Source organism: Erpetoichthys calabaricus, chromosome 12, assembly GCF_900747795.2.
Source record: "Erpetoichthys calabaricus chromosome 12, fErpCal1.3, whole genome shotgun sequence".
Lineage (NCBI taxonomy): Eukaryota > Metazoa > Chordata > Cladistia > Polypteriformes > Polypteridae > Erpetoichthys > Erpetoichthys calabaricus.
Window position 1 is genome coordinate 122,523,350 of NC_041405.2, and position 22,258 is coordinate 122,545,607.

The 22,258-nt window shown below is 39.8% G+C and overlaps 1 protein-coding gene and 1 long non-coding RNA gene across 2 annotated transcripts in view; both read right to left on the minus strand.

The window, feature by feature from the left end:
• The window catches only part of LOC114663145 (sodium- and chloride-dependent neutral and basic amino acid transporter B(0+)-like), a 151,948-nt gene that overhangs the window by 60,693 nt on the left and 68,997 nt on the right, over window positions 1-22,258 (minus strand). The gene's annotated exons all lie outside the window — the stretch shown is intronic.
• LOC127529985 (uncharacterized) lies at window positions 14,253-15,820 on the minus strand. Its single transcript, XR_007936552.1, has 3 exons — window positions 15,402-15,820; window positions 15,241-15,302; window positions 14,253-14,538 (listed from the first exon to the last, which is right to left on the minus strand). It is a non-coding gene; the product is annotated as an uncharacterized LOC127529985 (long non-coding RNA).

A 22,258-nucleotide genomic window follows, 5' to 3' on the forward strand; every position in this document is an offset into this window, starting at 1 on the left:
AAAACTGGACGTGATCAACTCTCATTAAACATCTCGTAATGTAAATTAGTATTACACTTTGTTCACGCGATCAGTCTTTATTTTATACAGTACTTTCACTTACAGAGTCATAAAATATTAATGTTAATTACATTACCCGATTATGCTGACCTCCTTTTGTAAGTCTCTTTGGATAAAGAGTCTGCAAAGCAAATATAAGTAAAATATTATAAACACCAACATGCGTGATTTTAAACAATAACAAAGTTTTACATTCATTCATGTACCCCCACGATCTCTGTTTTTCAGTTACTGGGTCACGGGTTACCGACAGGCGAAGCACTCGGCTCCAAAACAGGAATCAACCCAATTTCTGTGAAGCGCTTTGAGCATGGGAAAGGCGCTATATAAAGAAAACGCATTACTCGCATTTTCAACCCGGGACGGAACTGTAAAGCACTGCAGGGAACGCTCAAGCGCGCGCCAAGATTCATTTATCACACCTGATTACTTATTTGTACTGTGAACGGAAGCTGGAAAACCCAAAATAAACACAAAACATTAATGGAGCGGGAATCGAGCTCAGTTTCTCACACCTATAGGCTCATCGCCATCGATCCTTGATTGTTTTTCTTTGCCTTAAACTGCGCTCTGCCTCGCCAAAGTGTGAGGGACAGTTGAACGTTACTGTGCTGATTGTACACTTGCAGGCCTAATTCTTCGGTTAGAAAGAACCGCAGCTACACCAGAGAGTAGATGACACCCTTTTCCAGCCAGCTTCAAGTATTTTAATAGATTTGTATACGTAAGTGTATGTGTGGTATCTAATCAAAAATAAAGGAATACAATAAGTGCACAAATACAAATGAAATGCAAATATGCACATAACTAATTAAATGTCAAAGTTACATAGTATTCAGGAAGAGCAATGTTAAACATCACTCAACTTTACGCATTGTTTAACCAAACCAGTAGGTGGCACTATTAACCAGAATAAAAGGTACAGTACAGCGTAACGCCCAAGACGGCATTCGTTTACAAAAAAACCTTTACGTTTAATACTGCAAAAATCAACACATTTTAACGTCCTGGAGCGAAGTGAAATACAGCGCTTCTCTCCCCAAAGGTCAACAGTGCACAGACTAAACAATATGTTCATTCGCAAACAGCAAACATTGCCATAATAGCGCTTTTGTATACTTGCACTGACCGTCAACATAAGTTGCAACATTAACTAAGACATTAAGTTACAGTGAACGCTGCAGAAAAAGAAACGAGTTACTTTGTCAGTAACGCACAACACACAGCTACAAAAGGTAACAGCAAACTGCAACTTGGAAAAACGCAAACAAGCTGGTAAAGACTTTGAGCACGTTACAATTCAGGAACAAAACGCAGTGCATGCGCAATAGTCTTGTGGGGCGTCTTGCCTAGGTTCAGCATAAAGCAGGGTATTTTGTACAGCCCCCTCACAAATTTACACTGTACATTTGTAATCCACAAAGCTCCCTGCTGAATTTTCAAATAATTATGTTCTGATCCTGAGGCATTTCCGGGAGTTCAATTAGTTTGGCCACTGGACTGATGTATTTATTCCCTTTAATGTCCACTTCTACAGCTCTTATCCTTTCATGGTCACTTGGTAAGACCTTCATAACCCATCCGACGGGCCACTGAGCCCTAGGTAATTGCGGATCCATTATTAGAACAACCTGTCCAACCTTTAGACCCAAATTAGAATTTTGCCACTTCTGTTGGAGCTGAAGATTTGGCAAATAAGATTAAATGAACTGTCTTCAAAAATGTTCAGCAATGACCTGGCTCTGTCTATAATGTCGGCGTCCCAGAATTTGACTAGGTCTATACAGAGTTTGAGGAAGAGATACAACAACAACAACATTTATTTATATAGCACATTTTCATACAAAAAGTAGCTCAAAGTGCTTTACATAATGAAGAGAAGAAAAATAAAAAACAAAATAAGAAATTAAAATAAGACAACATTAATTAACATAGAAAGGAGTAAGGTCCGATGGCCAGGGTGGACAGAAAAAACAAAAAAAAACTCCAGAAGGCTGGAGAAAAAAATAAAATCTGTAGGGGTTCCAGGCCACGAGACCGCCCAGTCCCCTTTGGGCATTCTACCTAACATAAATGAAATAGTCCTCTTTGTAGTTCGGGTTTTTCACGGAGTCACTTGATGCTAATGGTCATACAGACTTCTGGCTTTTAATCCATCCATCATTGTTGGAACATCATGGTGCTTTGGGTAGATAGTGGTGGTGCACGCCACCACCAACAGGACACCGGAAAAGGAAACAGAAGAGAGAGTAGGGGTTAGTATAGATTTTGAATGAATAGTTATTATAATGAATTGGATATACAGAGTATCAGGATTAAATTACAGTGAAGTTATGAGAAGGCCATGTTAAAGTAATGTGTTTTCAGTAGTTTTTTAAAGTGCTCCACTGTATTAGCCTGGCGAATTCCTACTGGCAGGCTATTCCAGATTTTAGGTGCATAACAGCAGAAGGCCGCCTCACCACTTCTTTTAAGTTTTGCTCTTGGAATTCTAAGGAGACACTCAGTTGAGGATCTGAGGTTACGATTTGGAATATAAGGTGTCAGACATTCCGATATATAAGCCGGGGCGAGATTATTGAAAGCTTTATAAACCATAAGCAGAATTTTAAAGTCAATTCTGAATGACACAGGTAACCAGTGTAGTGACATCAAAACTGGAGAAATGTGTTCGGATTTTCTTTTCCTGGTAAGGATTCTAGCAGCTGCATTCTGCACTAGTTGCAAACGATTGATGTCTTTTTTGGGTAGTCCTGAGAGGAGTGCGTTACAGTAATCTAGCCGACTGAAAACAAACGCATGAACTAATTTCTCTGCATCTTTCGATGATATAAGAGGTCTAACTTTTGCTATGTTTCTTAGGTGAAAAAATGCTGTCCTAGTGATCTGATTAATATGCGATTTAAAATTCAGATTACAATCCATGGTTACCCCTAAGCTTTTTACCTCCGATTTGACTTTTAATCCTAATGCATCCAGTTTATTTCTAATAGCCTCATTGTATCCATTATTGCCAATCACTAAGATTTTGGTTTTTTTCTTTATTTAATTTGAGAAAGTTACTATTCATCCATTCTGAGATACAAGTTAGACATTGTGTTAGCGAATCAAGAGATTTGGGGTCATCAGGTGCTATTGATAAATACAGTTGTGTGTCATCAGCATAGCTGTGGTAGCTCACGTTGTGCCCTGAGATAATCTGACCTAATGGAAGCATGTAGATTGAGAAGAGCAGCGGACCCAGGATAGAGCCTTGTGGAACACCACTTAGGATATCATGTGTCTTTGAGTTATAATTACCACAACTAACAAAGAATTTTCTCCCTGCCAGGTAGGATTCAAACCAATTTAAGACACTGCCAGAGAGGCCCACCCATTGACTAAGGCGATTCTTAAGAATATTATGATCAATGGTGTCAAATGCGGCACTCAGATCTAAGAGGATGAGAACAGATAAATGGCGTCTGTCTGCATTTACCCGCAAGTCATTTACTACTTTAACGAGTGCAGTTTCTGTGCTGTGATTTGTTCTAAAACCTGACTGAAATTTATCAAAAATAGCATGTTTATTGAGGTGCTCATTTAACTGTATAATGACTGCCTTCTCTAGAATTTTACTTAAGAAAGGCAGGTTAGAGATGGGTCTATAATTTTCAAGAGCAGAGGGATCGAGATTATTTTTCTTAAGTAGGGGTTTAACTACCGCAGTCTTAAGACAGTCTGGGAAGACCCCCATATCTAATAACGAATTTACTATGTCAAGAACATTATCAATAAGCACGCCCGATACTTCTTTGAAAAAATTTGTTGGTATTGGGTCAAGGGCACAGGTGGAGGGTTTCATTTGAGAAATTATTTTATGTAAATCAGGTAAATCTATTCTAGTGAAAGACTTTAATTTGTTTATTATGAGGTACTAGGGTTTAGGAGGATCCTTAGTGTTGGGGAGATATACTATGTTATTTCTAATATCATTAATTTTTTGATTGAAAAATACAGCGATAGCCTCACAGGTTTTACTGGAAGTACTTGGGAGGCATTCCTTTGAGTTACCTGGGTTTAACAGACGATCAATCGTCGAAAATAAGACTCTGGGATTACTAGCATTGTTATTTATAATCTTAGAGAAATAGCAGCGCCTCTCAAGACGGACTGTGTTATTGTATTCTGTTATTTTAACTTTTAATATTTCATAGTCAATAGTTAGTTTAGTTTTCCTCCATTTACGCTCAGCTCTACGGCATGTTCTCTTTAAATCAGACACTCTTTGGGTCTTCCATGGTATAACAATGCTAGAAGATTTTTTAACTGTCTTTTCAGGTGCAACTAAGTCAACAGCAGCCCTCACTTTAGTATTAAATCTTTCCACCTTACTATTTACATTCTCCTCATGCATCCCGCTGCCCCATCAGCAGTAAGTTAGGTGCGATAGGGTCCGGGTCTGCTATGTCCAATGACACATACCCTAGCGGCTTAGAGTTGAGAATACCTTCAACCTCAATCAGTACAGTCGTCAGAACTTCCACCGATACAACTTGGTCCTTCAAAATGACTTGTAAGGAAGACTTCACAGATTTAATTTCCCTCTCCAACACTCCACCGAAATGTGGAGCATGAGGTGGATTAAACATGAAATTAATTTTTTGGTTAGCTAGTCGGGCTTTCAGATCTGGTTCCAATGCAGCAAAGGCCTCCTGGAGTTCCCGATCACCCCCTCTGAAATTGGTGCTGTGGTCACATAGGAATTCTTAAGGTTTCCCTCTTCTTGCCACAAAGCGTCTGACTGCAAGTAAAAATGAATCTGAATCCGTGCTTCATAGCAGGTCCAGATGCACACACCTTGTAGTAAGGCATTTGAATATTATACCCCACCTTTTCTCATGTCTTCTGTCAATACGGATTGTATAAGGGCCAAAACAGTCAATCCCTGTTGACCAGAATGGGGGATGATGAATTCGTAGTCGAGCTGAGGGGAGATCAGCCATTTTAGGTACAACTGGTTTACTGCGCCACTTCCTACACTCCACACAACTTCTCTGGTGTTTCTTTACAGCCTGACGACCTCTGAGTATCCAGTACGTTCTTCTTAATTCTGCAAATACTCTTGTAAAAGATGACTGTCATAATCTTGAATTATTAACATTGTTACTTGGTGGTCTGGGGCTAGTACTATAGGATGAATTGCGTCTTCAGGTAGTGCAGTAGCCTTACGGAGTATGTCTCCCACTCTGAGTAGACCCAAGGAAGTATTTAGTGATGGAGCAAGTGATATTAAACAACTGTTAGAAGACACAGGTTTGTTAGCCCTCAGAGCACTGATTTCTTCAGGGAAGCACTCACACTGTGATCTCTGGAGGACAGCAACTTCTGTTTCTATGCGCGCTTTTGCAGACATGGGTGAAGCAACCGTCCCATGTAGGGCTCGATGTGTGGCCATAATGAGATCATCCCATGTTGTGCAATTACTCCAGTCAAACTTGGAAGTGTTGCTAACTAATACATTACCACAAAATGCAGACTTATGGAGTTCCTCTGATTCCTCTGTCTTCATGATTGGGGCAAACAGGCCAATGAGCTGGAGACTGATGTACAAATGCTGGACCATGATTCCATCTGCTAGGCTGAGATAAACTCAACAGGGTCTTGCTACGGGTAATGCCATCAGCAGGATTACTGTCTGAATCAACATAAGTTCAGTTCTCAGATCCAACCAAATCCTGTATCTCAGCGACTCTTGTCCCCACAAACACTTTATACTGGCATGATTCAGACCTGATCCAGTGCAGCACTGTGGTTGAATCTGACCAAATGGTTGTCCGAGTGATTGTCAATGTGAGTTTCTGATTCAGCATCCTTGCCAACTGTGCTCCAGACAGTGCTGCACTAAGCTCATGATGGGATATAGATAATTGGTTTTTAGGTGCCACTTTGGATCTTGCCATGACAAATGCCACATGAATCTGGTTGCTCTCCTCTAACAGAACCATATGCCCTTTCAGAAGTATCACAAAATACATGTAGCTCGATTGCAGAGGAGGACCGGTCACATGCAGGAGTGTAACAGCGGGGAATGGTTATGTTCTGTAGGTTGGGAAGCTTCTCCATCCATTCCTGCCAGTCTTGTAGGAGGTCTTCTGGTATAAGGTCATCCCAGTCTACAACCATCCTCCACAACATCTGCACCAGGCTTTTGGCTCCGGTAGTGAAAGGAATTATATACCCCAGTGGGTCATACTGAGTTGCCAGTATCTGATACATATTCCTCATTGTAGGTTCTGTGATGTGTTTGGATCTCAAAGTGTCAGAGGGGCAGTGCCATATAAGTCCCAGTATGGATTCTTGGGGGTCAGCTTTGTTTGTGGTAAGCCATAGTTCACTGCCTTCTAATCTGGCCTCAGTGAGTAGGTATGCTACAACGTCCGGGACATTGCTAGCCCACTGTCTTATTTCAAAACCTCCTTTTGCCAGTAAGGATCTCAATGTGTTAATAAGCTTTATGGCCTGGTGTTGTGTCTGTAAAGATTGTAAGCAATTATCAACACGGAAGGCCTGCAGTATTGACTCAACCATGTTATCACTGTCAACTAAGTTGTCATTTATGTGTCTCTGAAGGGCATATGTAGCACAGCATGGACTACAGGTAGTCCCGAAGGGTAACACTTGCCATTCATAGATGTCTGGGATGCGCTCTCTTTCCAAGTTCCGCCAAAGAAAACATAAGAGGGGTTGATCTTCTGGAAGTAACCTGATCTGGTGAAACATCACCCGTATATCTCCACTTATGGCAATGTTGTGCTCTTGGAACCTGAGCAGGACTCCAAGTAGTGATGGACCTAATGTTGGTCCAGGCAAAAGGTTATCATTTAGATGAATTTGCTCGTAGCTGTAAAAGCAGTTGAACACAACCCTGGCCTTGCCATTGTGCTGTACAATATGGTGTGGAACATACCATGATTGATGAGATCTCTCAGCTTCTTCCCTTGGTATCTTCACCACATGACCTTCCACTATAAGCTTGTGTATTTCTTTGTTATACACAGCCACCTGTTCTGGAGTATTGAGTAGGCAGCGCTCTGTGGCTCTTAAAAGAGCCATAACTGAAGAAGGTGGTGCATGAAGGAGGATAGCATCTTTCTGCCACAGGAGTGGTGTTGCATAGCGACTCACATCATTGACTATGATACGAGTTGTTTTTTTCTCCATAGTGGCCAGTACAGCTTTGTCCTGCTTTTAGCAAATGATCTTCCTTTCATTCCTATGTGGCAGTATATCAAGTTGCCAAAACCTCTCCACATGATGATGCAGTTTTTGATTGAGAGAGACTAATGTGGTGAGGAGACAAGAACTTTCATTTGAAAGACATTGCAAAAAGGTTGTGGGCCCTTAGACTGTCCAGCCTAATAGTGTCTGTACTGCTACAGGGTCCCCAGGAGGTCCCATCCTAACTGGAACAGTAGAAGTAATCAGCTGAGGGTAATCTGACCGTATGAGAAGCAGGGGTTGAACTCTGCTGAAGCCATGGATTGGTATATCTCTTAAGTGTTTATACTTTCTTTTCAATACTTCAATGGGGCAAGATTGCACAGCCAGGTTCAGTTCATTGGCAGTAAAAGCTCTTTGAATACAATATTTTACTTTCGGGTCTGCTTGGGCGGATATCTCAAAGGAGACAGCAGCACCTTTCAATTAAAAAACATCATGTCTTATTGTTCTCAGTGACAAGATCTCCTCAGCTCCTTTTTAGTTCAAGATGTTTGGCAGCTACTGGCAGTATAATTGTCCTCTCAGATCCATCATCTAACACAGCATATGTATCTAATATTCTCGATCTACTCCATAGCCATACAGGGACTACCTTTAGCATCACCCTGCCTGAGTGGCTGATTTGATCGACATAAAAACAAGGTGACGATGTATTTACTGTAAGAATGCTCTGATTCTCTGTAGTAGAAGCAATGTCATAAAGTACAGGTAAATGTTGACCTCTGCATGTTGAACAGGCTTTCTTAAGTGTACAACTATCATGTTTGTGACCTCGGCCGCACCTCCAACATCTATTTTGTTCCTTAACCCATGTCTCCTTTTCTGGTGTGGCTCAATTTGCTGGAAGTTTCACAAGCATTGAGGTAATGCTCACGGTTATTGCAGTAAGGGCAAAACGGTTTAAAATGGTCCCGCTTCTTAGCTGTACTTGTTGCTTTAGTGTCTGTTGATGGAGCAGAGATATTGAAGCAGAAGGCATGCGCTGCTCATTTCCTATAAGAACTGTAGCTGTTTTGGTCTTGGTAAACTTGAAGAGCTTCTGCTCTCTTCGGTAGGGCTCTCCTTTAACTGCTTCCATTGTACATCTGGATATCTGTTTGGCCTGAGTTTTCCGGTCAAGCCACTCTGCAAGATCTGGTAGAGTGTATGTTCTGGCACTGCCACTCATAATAATGTGTTTATTAAAGCAGTGTTGTATAAATTAGTTTCTATAGTTCGCAGGCAGTTTAGCTAGCAATGTATCCACATGAGATCCACACTGTAGTTCAGCTCTAGAGGGCCCATCCATAGTATTAAGCATGCCCACCAAAGTGTTGACAGCAGTAGCAAAGTTCTCAAAGCCTTGAGCATCACCTGGCCTTAAGGCTGGAGTGTTTAGGATTGACTTTAATTCACGTTGAACTAACTGTCTTGGTTGACCATATCTTTGCTCTAAAGCTTGCATTGCACTAGTGTATGGGAATGGGTGATGGACATATCTTTAGCAATCTAATAAGCAGTGGGTAGCTCTAAATGATCCAGCAATATTTGGTACTTATAATCTTCAGTTAAATGGCGATGAGGGCCAAGAATACTGTCTAATCCTTTCTTAAGCATGAGAAAGTCACTCTCTTTGCCTGAAGAAAAGACTGCTAACTTTGGTTTTGGCATGCCATATGATGATGCAATTGCCATTTCCATTAATCCAGGCACACTAGGATCAGTAGGAGTGTAAATGTGCAGAGGAGGCGGCCTTCGGTAGTGCTGATGCGGAATTAAATTAGAAATTAAGGACTGTGGCAGTGGTTGAAACGATGTCTGCACAGGAGCTGACTGGAACTGTGGTTGCACTGAAGCTGGCGCAGGCTGCACAGGAGCTGGTGGATAACTGTGGCTGCACTGAAGCTGGCACAGGCTGCATAGGAGCTAACTGTGGCCAAGAATATGATCTAGAGAATCTGGTCAACTATCCACAAGATTGTGAACCTGACAGGGCTACTTTACTGGCGTAAGGAGCTGGCTGAGAAAGTGACTGTACCCTGTGTTGTGGATAATGGGGCACAGGACTCTCGGAATGGAAGCAATCCTCCGTTTCCTGTGTAACACTGTCCATAACAATCCGAAGCTCCCTCATCTCATTATTCAGAGCTCTCCAACGTGGCCCTAAGAAATTTATGCTCTCCCTCTTCATATTAGGAACCTGCGTTAAATAACTTCCATATGAATTATGGCTTGAATATGTAACTTCTGTTCTTGTGGACACACCTGCAATCTCAGGAAGGATGTCACGTGACTAGTGTTGGGCGGTATGACCAAAATTCTATATCACGGTATTTTTCAAAATTTTACCAGTTTCATGGTATTGGACGGTATTTTTTCCCATGCATGAGTGCATGTTAATCACATTTTCCACTACAATTACTGGCTAAAAATAACCTATTCCACTGTCATGAGAACTGTACATTGTACAAAAAACAATTTTTAATGTGCACACAAGTATTAATACAGGTTTGCATGGCCCCATAAAGTGATAGTTTTCCAGGGGGTGGCAGTAATGAAGAGAAGGAATCACATTGCATGACAGTTGCAGTCAAAATATAGAACCTTTTTACTGAAAAAATTTTGCAAACAATTTTTTTTTGGGTCAGTGGGGGGAGTACTTCGAAGACCTCCTCAATGAACAAATTTTGCAAACAACTTAAACTAAAATTTTGACAACATATTTTCAACCATCCAAAGAGGCATTTAGACTTAGTAAAATATCCAGAGGTGCTTGTCAAAAGTTGTACTGCACTGAACATGTCTTAGAAAAGGAATAAAGAGTAAATATTTTTTGTAAACCAACTACACTTTCTGTTAATGTTAACAATCTCTGTCCACTGCCACATTAAAGTGACTTTTTAAACAACTTTACCATCATTAAACTGCATAATATTTAACCTAATAAATAATAACAATAAAATAAATAATAGTGCAACTTCCAGTAATAATACTGTAGTATTACTTCAAGACTTCAAGCCCTGATGCATTACACAGTACAGTATTCACCAAATTAAAATAAAATAAAACAAGTGCAACTTGGTGATGACATCTTTACCAACTGAACCATCATTAAGGCAAACTGCATTAATATGGACCTTGCTTCAAGCTAAACTATATACAGAAATAATAAAACTGCAACTTGCATTTATAATGCTATTTATGGTATAGCCCAACAGAAGCTTATTAGTGCCACAGTGAAGAAAAAAAATACGGACACGGAAGAAAAAAAACTATATGTCGAGAATAAAGTCGACATGTTGAGTTTATTCTCGACATTTCCACTTTATTCTCATAGTTTATTTTGTAATTAAAGTAGAATGTCGTAAACTAAACTTCATCCTAAAATCAATGTTTAATTTACTAGATTTTCTCAAACACTGTCATAAGTTAATGTAGCACATTAAATACTTTGTATTAAGTGTTCCCCGACCCAGTTGTTAATTGCTGTACGTGCTTCGATAGTATTTGGTCAATCACCTTTTTATTTAACAAAACGCCAATCGGTGTTATTTGTCATTCATGTTCCACTTTAGCCAATTGCCTTATGGATATGTAACAAGACAGGTGGGAGTAATTTCTAAAGGTGGATGTGTAAGATAATTTCTAAAGGTGGACGGTCAAGAAAAAGTGATTGTAAGAGACGGAGTGTATATTCGTAAAATACATCTGCAACGATAGTCTACTGGTGCCACTATCTTACACTCTAGCACTTTGTCGAGTGCATTATTAAGACTGCAGTGTATTTTTACTACCGTCATTTATGATTAGCAGTTGTGAAAAAATAATGATAATAAAAGTTTGGATATGAGATATTTATCGTTACTAAACAATGTCTGAAGAAAATTTAAATGAACATAATAATACAAATTTGTGTCCGCCTAATTTTAACTGATTGACATAGACTTAAGTGTGGGCTCTACTTGATTGAGTCAGTCAGATTAAAACAAATATTTGACAATACCACGTGGCATTGTCAGAAGGTTTTCTGTGTCTCCCAGCACAGTCTCAAGGGCATGGAGATTTCAGGAGACCGACAGGCAGTTACTCTAGGAGAGCTGGACAGGGCACCTCGTAGAATGTCCTTAACCCATCAGCAGGACCCACCTGTATCTGCTCCTTTGGGCAAGGAGGAACAGGATGGGCACTGCCAGAGCTTACAAAATGACCTCCAGCTGGCAGGTAGGCCACTGGTGTGAATGTCTCTGAGCAAACAGTCAGAAACAGACTTCATGAGGGTGGCCTGAGGGCCCAATGTCCTCTAGTGGGCACCGTGGAGCTCGATTGGCATTTGCCATAAAGTACCAGAATTGGCAGGTCCATCACTGGCACCCTGTGCTTTTCACAGATGAGAGCAGGTTCACCCTGAGCACATGTGACAGACGTGAAAGGGTCTGGAGAACGTTATGTTGCCTGTGACATCTTTCAGTATGACTGGTTTGGTAGTGGGTCAGTGATGGTATATCTGGGGAGGCATATCCATGGAGGGACACACAGACCTCTACAGGCTACACAACGACACCTTGACTGCCGTTAGGTGTCGGGATGAAATCCTTGGACCCATTGTCAGACCCTATGCTGGTGCCTCCTGGTGTACAACAATGACCAGCCTCATGTGGTGAGAGTATGAAGGAATTGATATTATTGACTGCCCCCCACTCTCACTCACCTCAACTCAATCCAATAGAACACCTCTGGGTGGGACATTATGTTTTGGTCCATCTGACGCCACCAGGTTGCACCTCAGACTGTCCAGGAGCTTAGTGATGCCCTGGTCCAGATCTGGGAGGAGATCCCCCAGGACACCATCCATCATTTCATTAGGACGTTGTCAGGCATGCGTATAAGCACTTGGGGGCCATACAAACTACTGAGTACGATTTGGAGTTGCTTGGCAAAATGGATTTGCCTGCCTGCCACCGCATCATTTCTTCCCTTTGATTTTTGGGTTGTCTTTGAATTCAGCCCTCTCTCTGTAGGTTGATCATTTTCATTTCCATCCGTTCATTCCTAACACATCACCATATCAGTCCATATCAGTAGAGATAGCCAGCAGGATTTTTTTTCCAATTGAGATCTCATGTGTTTTCAAAGTGTTCCTTTAAATTTTTTTTGAGCAGTTTATATATATATATATATATATATATATATATATATATATATATATATATATATATATATATATATACACACACATACATAAACACTGACACATACTTAATGTCAAGACCTTAGAATAACAAGGTTCTAGCTGTGTGTCTTGGTTTTAGAATACTGAGCTTCAAAAGTTTTGACTCTCAATTTATCAAGAGTATACAATCCTTTTCCTTTAACTTTGTTCCTATATATACAAGCTGCATTTTCAGTTAAAGACAATGCAAGTTTTATTGAAAATGTAACTCCTAAATAAAGATAAGTAAGACCCTTATTGTTGTAGACTATGTTTGTAAGTGAACAGCAAAGTCTTGATCAGGATGCTCAGTTTCCAAGCTGTTTTATCCTGTGGGATTACCGGCGAGTCCAGCAAAGTGCTATTTGTAGTCCATATTGATACAAGTGGAGGCTCTGCTCAAATCTATCAGTTCTAGTTTTGTTAATACACGAGTTGACTTGGTCAGCAGAAATTAAAACACTCAGTATTGTCACTACCAAAACCAAAATGTTATTAATAATTATTCAGTATAAATTACAATTAACAATAATGATGGGTCTGTTGAACTGAAAGAACAATTAAATTTTTGTGCATTCTAACAAACAGACTGATCGGGGAATATACTGAAGCACACCCACTTCTATATATTATATATAAATAATATGTAATGGGGATAGACATGTTTGCTTGTAATGTTCAAAAAAGTAATAAAACTGTACAATGCAGTTATAAAAATTAAAGAAAAAATGCAGATGGCATGAATTGGCTAAAACATAAGCAGATAATTTCAAATATACAAAACTTAAATCAACAAAGTGTCTTTTATCATTTACATCAATAGTTAAATCAAATACACACAACTCTGTTATGCACAGTCAGTTTAACACTCAGAAATACAAAAGGCCAAAGACAAATAAAGCAAGTGACATGTTTATTAGAGGAGTGGCTGAGATGAAATCCCAAGTTGAGATGCCTCAGTGATGCAGTCTGTCTTTGTACTCCAACAGATGAAGCACAAGTGTGTCAAACTCTTCACTCACTTTAAAAAAAAAAGATTTAATTTTACCAATACTAAAAGTGTATTAATGCGTATTTTAAATTTCACTTTAAAAATATATTTACATTTAGTTTATATTCTTGTCCCACAGTCCAAAGACATGCTGGTTAGGTGGATTGGCGATTCTAAATTGGCCTTAGTGTGTGCTTGGTGTGTGGGTGTGTTTGTGTTTGTCCTGCGGTGGGTTGGCACACTGCCCGGGATTGGTTCCTACCTTGTGCCCTGTGTTGGCTGGGATTGGCTCCAGCGGACCCCCGTGACCCTGTGTTCGGATTCAGCGGGTTGGAAAATGGATGGATGGATTATATTCTTGTCTTAATTCACTACAAGTAAAATGGTATTCTGATTAACAAAATAATGGTGCTGAAAATAAAAAGAAAGGACTGTCTGCTCCCCCACACCACATGACATCCCACTCACCGTCTGCTGGTCCATCAATGAACAGACCTTCTGCTTCTTACTCACACATACAGTCTCTGTACTCATTAGAGATTCACTGAAGCCAAATGAGCCTCTGGCATCAGCACATCCAGTATGATGTGAACTCTGTCGATCTTTTTAAAAGTGCCTACAGCTCTTGACAGCACTTCATCCAGGTAGTTGTAGAGGCCATCTGTCAGCTCCTCATCTTCTACTGTATATAGCTCATTACTCGGTGACCTTTAGGATCTTCTTATTTTTTTAACCAATTTGGATGACATCTTTTCAGATACAACAGCCTGTTGGACAAGCAAATACATGAGTTTGGTGCTATAAAGTCATCATAACTCTTTGCTAAAGATTACAATAACAAAGTCTTACTTGTTATCTGAACTAAGTTACCAGCAAGTGATCATCTGCTCCATGGCCCTTTATCATGAACTCCAACATTTTTTCATGTTGGGTCCTCCTGTAGGCCCTGCTGATCTTTGCAGCTTCATAAACCCAAGCCCCTTGTTCTCAAGTCAGCTGCCCCACTGCAGCCACACAGCCAGCCTGCTCTCCTACACTGTGGACACACACAAATAAATACATCAAATTGTCACATGGAGTATTTGTCTTGTGCAAGCTGTCTGGTTTTGGTCTGAACACTCCTGTTTTCTCATAAAAGTAGACACTTTGGTATAGAGTTCAAACTGTTAAAAGTTACTCTATGGTTCACTACCAATACACTTGTTCCTGGTTATCTCAATAGTTTTTTTTAGAATACATCAATTATTTCAGAGTATTATGAATACACCAATCTGGACAATACCTAAAGTAATATGCAAGTCACAGGCATGTCATCCTAAGATAAAAAGGATAAATACAGTGCTCTCCACTATTATTGGCACCCCTTGTAAAAATTAGTAAGAAGGGTTAGAAAAAAAAATCCCAGTTTACTGAAGAAATGTCACCTTGCACTGAAAAAATTAGGAAACATCTGACTTTTAATTAAAACAAGTTCATTCAAAGAAAAACAAAGCCCTCGTCAAGAAATAAATATTTTTAAAATTAACATTTTTATAAGGGGTGTCATTAATAGTGGAGGGCACATTAAATGAACACAATTAAAGGTATGCCATACATGAAGAAAATATATTATCAGCATCTTTAAAAGACTGACAGTAAAATCAAAGGGTTCCTCCATAGTCAGATGAGAGAGAATAAGAGAAAAAGTACTGAAATCACACACAATCTAAACACAAATGTAAAGTTACATAAAGCTTACAGTTAATATTCAAATACCATCAACATGTCTATTCCACAGTCTACTGAACCAGTAGTGATGTCCTAGGAAAAGAAGGAAAGGAAAGGGGAAAAAAAAATACACGTGAAAGTCAAACACTACAAGTGAATTACAAGTTTAACAGACGGATGTTTGCACTTTACCTTATTTTTCATTAACATCCAATTTCCAGATGATATTCTTGTAGCAAGCTGGCTGAAGGGAAAAAATATAAATGTCACTTGTAATTAAATTGAAAAGGCTCTGTGAACATCGCAACTGTTAGTCTGAGTCACATACAGTTTAGTGGTGCACTGACCATTGCAAGAAAGTCTTCAACAATTTAGAAATGGCAGGCATCATCTGCACAAAACTACCATGAAATTCTATTAAAATTGACGGTACAAAAACATCGCAGATTACTTGGTATTACAATTTAGACACATTACTCCAACATAAGGAACTAAACTGAAAAGGATAAAGGTAATATCCTGCACCATTGTAGTCAATCTGAACTTTATCAAAAGCCTACTTTACGACAGAATAGATGATCAAGCGTTTCCTAGATGCTTGTAAAAGTTTTTTTTTTTCGTTTTCCATGCACAGTCATCAATTACTACAGCGAACATGACTATTAATACAACAGTAAAGGTTCACGGTACAAACATAACAATGCAAAATAGGGTTATTAAAAATACGAAAAAAATTGTGCAAATTTCAAACGTTTTCATTTCGAATCACTCTTACTTCCATTGTCAAAAATACGAGCAATTAGTTTCGTCGCTTCTTCTTCTTTTGTCTAGTGGAGTTTCATCGCCGCAGCTTCTTTTTTTTTTTTTTTGTCTCCTTTCGTTTAATGGTGTTTCGTCGCTTGGTACAACGGCAGGTTATTTAAGAGGAAACTCTATAAGGCGGAACCACAAACAGATAGGGATCGCGAACTGTGAATCGACTGGTTAAAGTTATACTTGATAGACAACTTCAAACATTGATAAATGGACAGGTGAGTTTTAGATTGTCATAGAGTAACAATAATCTCATTCATCGAAGTTCTGAATTAGCACAATATGATTCGCTGTAGTCGAATTTGATTCACATTTATCCCGCCTTCAGAACCGCCCATAATATCTCCGGTCTGCAGCAATACCCTTCTCCATCATTCTGAAGTTCAGAGGGTTTCTGCCATGACGTCGTGTCACACATCAAACTAAACAATACGGATCGCTTCTGTGAAATACACTATTAACATTTACGTTGTGTCCGGGACTCTAGGATCCATTTAACATGTCGACAAAATTAAAATCATCACGATCTGTGTTAATTGAAAATAGTTTTTCGTTTACATTCATGAAACGAAATATACAATATAATTACAATGTTTGCACCACGTTAGAGTTTAGTTACACGTTAATAATAAAAGTGATTACGTTTTTTAAAATGTACTATGCATGTGTGCAATATTGTTATAAACCAATTTAGAACAAACATTTAAGCCAATCTAATATTTTTATATTTTTTTGTATGTGAAGTAAACGGCGATACATATTCTACACTGAATTATGCTATATATTAATTGCCTTATATAGAACTCCTCTGATTCTGTGCCCCCCACTAACCTGCACTCTGTGGGTGACAGCAGGGCCTTCAGCTGTATAGCGCCCTGACTGTGGAATGACCTCCCAAAATTAATCAGCTGACTCCATTCATTTGTTTTTAACTCATTTGTTAAGGAAAACATTAAACAGACCTGACATTCTGCCCCTTCTTGCAGTTTACTCCCTCTATCTGTCCAGGTACTCAGGATTTGAATTTTTATCACAATTTATGTTATTTGTTCAAGATTTTTTTATAGTATTATATATTGTATTTTAGTCTGCATTATTGTCTTTTATTCTATTTGAATGTTTTGTATTTATTTGTATTTAGTGAGATATTATTTGTAGCCAATATTATATAGGTCCTGTTGTTCTTTCTGAATTTTGTGCAGGGTACTATATAAATAAATTGTGTTCTTATTAGTATTTTTTTTTTTTCCTTTTGATGGCCCATCGTTTATAATAATAAGTGACAAAAACTAGAGAAGTTCTATATAAGGCAATTAATATATAGCATAATTCAGTGCAGAATATGTATTGCCGATTTCTTCACATACATGTTTAAAAATATTAGATTGGCTTAAATGTTTATTCTAAATTGCTTTAGAACAATATTGCACACATGCATAGTACATTTTAAAAAACGTAATCACTTTTATTATTAACGTTTTACTAAACTCTAATGTGGTGCAAACATTGTAATTATATTGTATATTTCGTTTCATGAATGTAAACGAAAAACTATTTTCAATTAGCACAGATCTTGATGATTTTAATTTTATCGACATGTTAAATGGATCCTACAGTCCCGAACACAACTTAAATGTTAATAGTGTATTTCACAGAAACGATCAGTATTGTTTAGTTTGATGTGTGACACGACGTGATGGCAGAAACCCTCTGAACTTCACAATGATGGGTATCATTTGGTTTCTAAACAGGTCTTTGACCCTACGTTACTTTCCGGGCATTGCCGACACCTGCCAAAAGTATTCTTACGAAGTCAGACCTGTAAACGACGGAGACGTCACTTCCGGGTCTATAACTGCGGTGACGTATGGTATTGTGGCTCAGCAAGTGGATGCTACTCGCGGTGTCACGTGTCAGCTTGGGTTTTTCTCCCACGTTCCCGGATGTGCATTTTGTGTAAACTGGCGTAACTGGACCGTTTGATGCTCTCCACCCTGTGCTGCTGAAATTGGATCCCATTACCCTGAAATTAGATTTCGCACATTTATATATATATATATATATATATATATATATATATATATATATATATATATATATGACCAATTAAGTTCTAATTAGACATGTATTATTAGTAATGATGCATTTTCACAAGTCGCCTGTTAAAGTTCTTTATTTCTTTTCTTTTCTTTTTTTTGGGGTGAGTTGGAAAAAAAACGCATAACTCACAGCGGGTGACCAGTATCATCTTATTCCGACTGACTCGCACTGACGCAGCAGCCCACTCATCACTCAAGTTAACCTGCAAAGTGTTTTGTGTCAGTAAATCACAGACGCCCTACGGAGAGAAGACGGAAACTTCCAGGAGTCGAATCTTGACAGCAAACCGCCATCCTCCATCAGCATTAAACCCTCTCGTTGTCATACCACTTAATCCAGCTCAGTGTTACAGGTGCCCTTGTCTTGGAGAGTACACTCTTAAAATAAAGGATATTTAATGTCAGTTTATTGTTCTTTACTCATAGAAATATTTCTTGACAAAGCGCTTCTTTTCATTTTTGGAAGTGTTCATTGTATATGAAGTTGGTTCTTTGTGCATGGGAAAGGCGTTATATAAATAAAATGTATATTATTATTGCTGTGAAAATCTTCATAATTTGTTGAAAAAAATGAAATCTTTAACGTATGGGCTAGCAGGAAAGTAACATTTTAAGAAAACGTAGACTTAGCCTGTGTTATTGTATGCAGCAAGATTCCTTTTAAAATCATGAGCCATTGTATTTTATAAACTTGTTACCATCTACTCATTGTTATTTACTGTATGGAGCCTGTTAAGGATCTAAATAAATGTTATTTCAGGAACCTTCATGTGGATGGGCCTTTCAGAAATCAGAAATGGTTGTCTATGCCATCACTTTGAAGAATCACATGGTACCTTTATTTTTCAGAGTGTATTTGATCCATTGCGTGAACCAACTCTGTTTTGGGAATAAACTCACAGCCCCATGCACCGCCATCTTTTGAATCTGGAAGGTTCAATAAATCCCACTTGCTGACTTGGAAAATAGGCAAACTCCACGGAGTCAGTGACCGGGCTGGGAATTGAATCCAAGTAGTTATAGCAACAATGCTTTAAGTCACTCTCCAAAACTTCTCTTTAAATCTGTGCATGCAGCTCCATCAATTCTGCTCGCTAAATGAGGAGCCCTGCCAAGTTTCTTAATAGCTCTTGAAAGTGGTGAGCTCTGAATTTATTTGGACAACTTAATCTTCTGATCTTGGCTGATGTGGCCAGCATGTTCAATGGAGCTTTGTGAAAGGTGCTATACAGAATAAACTTCACCTGATCTGTTTATATTTCCTGCCGGTGCTGCACTTTCCAGACGAGGCTTACTGCTGTTCTGTTCTTCAAGCCATGACAGCTGGATTGCTTCTTTTATGCAGTTTGTTTATTCCTTGTCCTGCGGTGGGTTGGCACCCTGCCTGGGATTGGTTCCTGCCTTGTGCCCTGTTTTGGCTGGGATTGGCTCCAGCAGACCCCCGTGACCCTGTGTTCGGATTCAGCGGGTTGGAAAATGGATGGACGGTTGGATGGATGTTTATTCCTTTTTTAAATTTGTTATGTTCACTTTGTAGCAATTTGTTTTTTTTCTCACAATTTCAGTCACAATTACAAGTGACACAGCTATTGTACATGTATCAAATACCAAATCGTGAAATGAAAGCGAAATATTCATGAAAGGCGCAAAATAATTAAACAAAAAGTTATGTTTTCTGAGATCATTAAAAAATGTACAGAAAAAGGATGTTCACTCACAGACGTACTGTAGGCAGGTCCCATTAATTTTATCCCTTGAAGTAACTTGAAACATAGCAAATGGAAAAGCATTTAGGACTTAATGTGATTTCACAAACATACTTTGTTATTTCCCAAATAAGTTGCACTTCTCTCTATTATAAAAAAAAATCCTGGAAGGCTTGGAAGGAGAGGAGACGTGATTTTCTCGGAGACACTTTAACATCCCGCGAGACAAGGCAGTGAGACAAAAGGACAGATGCTGTTCAGGTTTTTAAATGATCAATGTGCAGCGCAACATGAATATCATGCAGTTCGGCAGCAGCAGTAGCAGCAAGCCAACAGCTGATCAAGCAAAGAGGAGGTAAAAAATGTATTTGTTTCCAATTCTTTTCGCTGTTTAAGAGGGGGTTTTCGTGGACGACCACATCTCCTTAGTGTGTGTTCAGCCCCCCTCTTCACAACGCAAGCGGCAGAGACACAAAGAGGCCCCGGGGAGGTTATAGGGGGTGGGCGAGCGAAGTGAGCAGTGGGCCTAGTAACTTTAAAAAAAAAAAAATTGTTCAAAGAGTTCAAATGTGGAAATATGCAATATGGCCTCCTGATAAGGTGCTGGATTGTAAACCTCAAGGCTCCCTGGTCATTTCCCATCATTGCATATGTACTCTGAGCAGTTAGGGTTTACACTGCAAAAATACGAAAACAAGTCTACATCTGAAAATTATTTTGGATGAAACAAAAACCTGATAGGGTGGCACTATGTTAAGGTACAGGTAGTCCCCAGGTTACAGACATCCGACCTACGACATACAAACGGATCCGCAGCTGCGACGCATACTCCTCAGTAACTGCCGCTCCGTCATCTTTGGCCTGCGGACGCTGCAAGCGATTTTGCTGCTCGCGCAGTGTAGTGTCCCTCGGGTGGCTCCTGGCGTCAAGCGGTTTCACTGCCCACCCACCACAGACGGTTGCCCCGTTCGTTCTAGGTGCGCGGCTGGTAATGGTGCAAGTGGTGATCCGGTTGTGGCTGAACAGGGCGGCGGGGGGTAGCATTGTAGTTTGCCTCGGATGGCTGCGTGTTGAATGGGGGCGGTGGTGTTGCGTACGCTGCAGGCAGCATACTGTAGTGGAGGTGACTGTGAGGTGGGCTGGTGATGAACCGCCCGTCGCTGCCTCCATTCATTCTCAATAGCAAGCCTGCTTGTGCTGTTACGCACATAGCAGGAAGTTGTCTCTTGTCAGTACAGGGTGGTCCAGATCTAATTATGCAGATCCAAATCGTCTGGATGACTTTGATTTATGCACGGACGATTCCAGTTCGGTGCGAAGACGATTCTTCATGTCGTCAGTTTGCACACTTCTCGATGGTTATAGCATAATGAAAATTTCATAATTAGATCTGGATCACCCTATACATCAGACGTGTTGACGACTGGTACCTTTCTGCTGTGATAGCTGTACAGTGCTGTGCAGAAGAGCTCTTCTTAACCTTTTGATTTCACCCTTCAACAATGTCTCTAAAACACAAATCTGATGCAAGTGCTGGTGATATAGTAAAGAAGAGAAAAACCATCACCATTGAAAATAAAGTAGAAATATTAAAAAGGTCAGAAAGAGGTGAAACTCCATCATTCATTGGCAGAGCACTTGGTTACAGTCAGTCAACAACAGCATTTGTTAAAATAATATACCTGCTCTGACTTACATACAAATTCAACTTAAGTACAAACCTACAGTCCCTATCGTAATCTGGGGACTGCCTGTATTTTACATACCCAGAGCCCTCATAGGTAGATATAATAAATACTGTAATTTTCAACTACATATCTCAGAATTAAAACCTGCAGTTGGCCAGTCATCTTTACAGCCAAGGCAGTGGGTGTCTGTGCTATACAATCAAATCCATCCGTCTTTTATCCGTCCAGGATTGAACCTACATATTCTATGTTCAAGATTGATTCAAACGCTAAGGAGAAACCAACCTTTGATCATCCATCCATCCATCCATTTTCCAACCCGCTGAATCCAAACACAGGGTCACGGGGGTCTGCTGGAGCCAATCCCATCCAACACAGGGCACAAGGCAGGAATCAATCCAGGGTGCCAACCCACCGCAGGACACACACAATCACACCCACACACCTTCTTTGGACTGTGGGAGGAAACCGGAGCGCCCGGAGGAAACCCACACAGACACGGGGAGAACATGCAAACTCCACGCAGGGAGGACCCGGGAAGCGAACCCGGGTTTCTTAACTGCAAGGCAGCAGCGCTACCACTGCGCCACTGTGCCGCCCTTGATCATCCATCCATTTTTAAAACTTTAATCCAAATACAGAGTCAGAGAGTGTTACAGGCTATTCCATGTCCTGCCTATTAATGGACATTGATTCCCTGTAGAAGGAACTAAGCCATGGGTACTGTATGGGGAAAGCAAGGG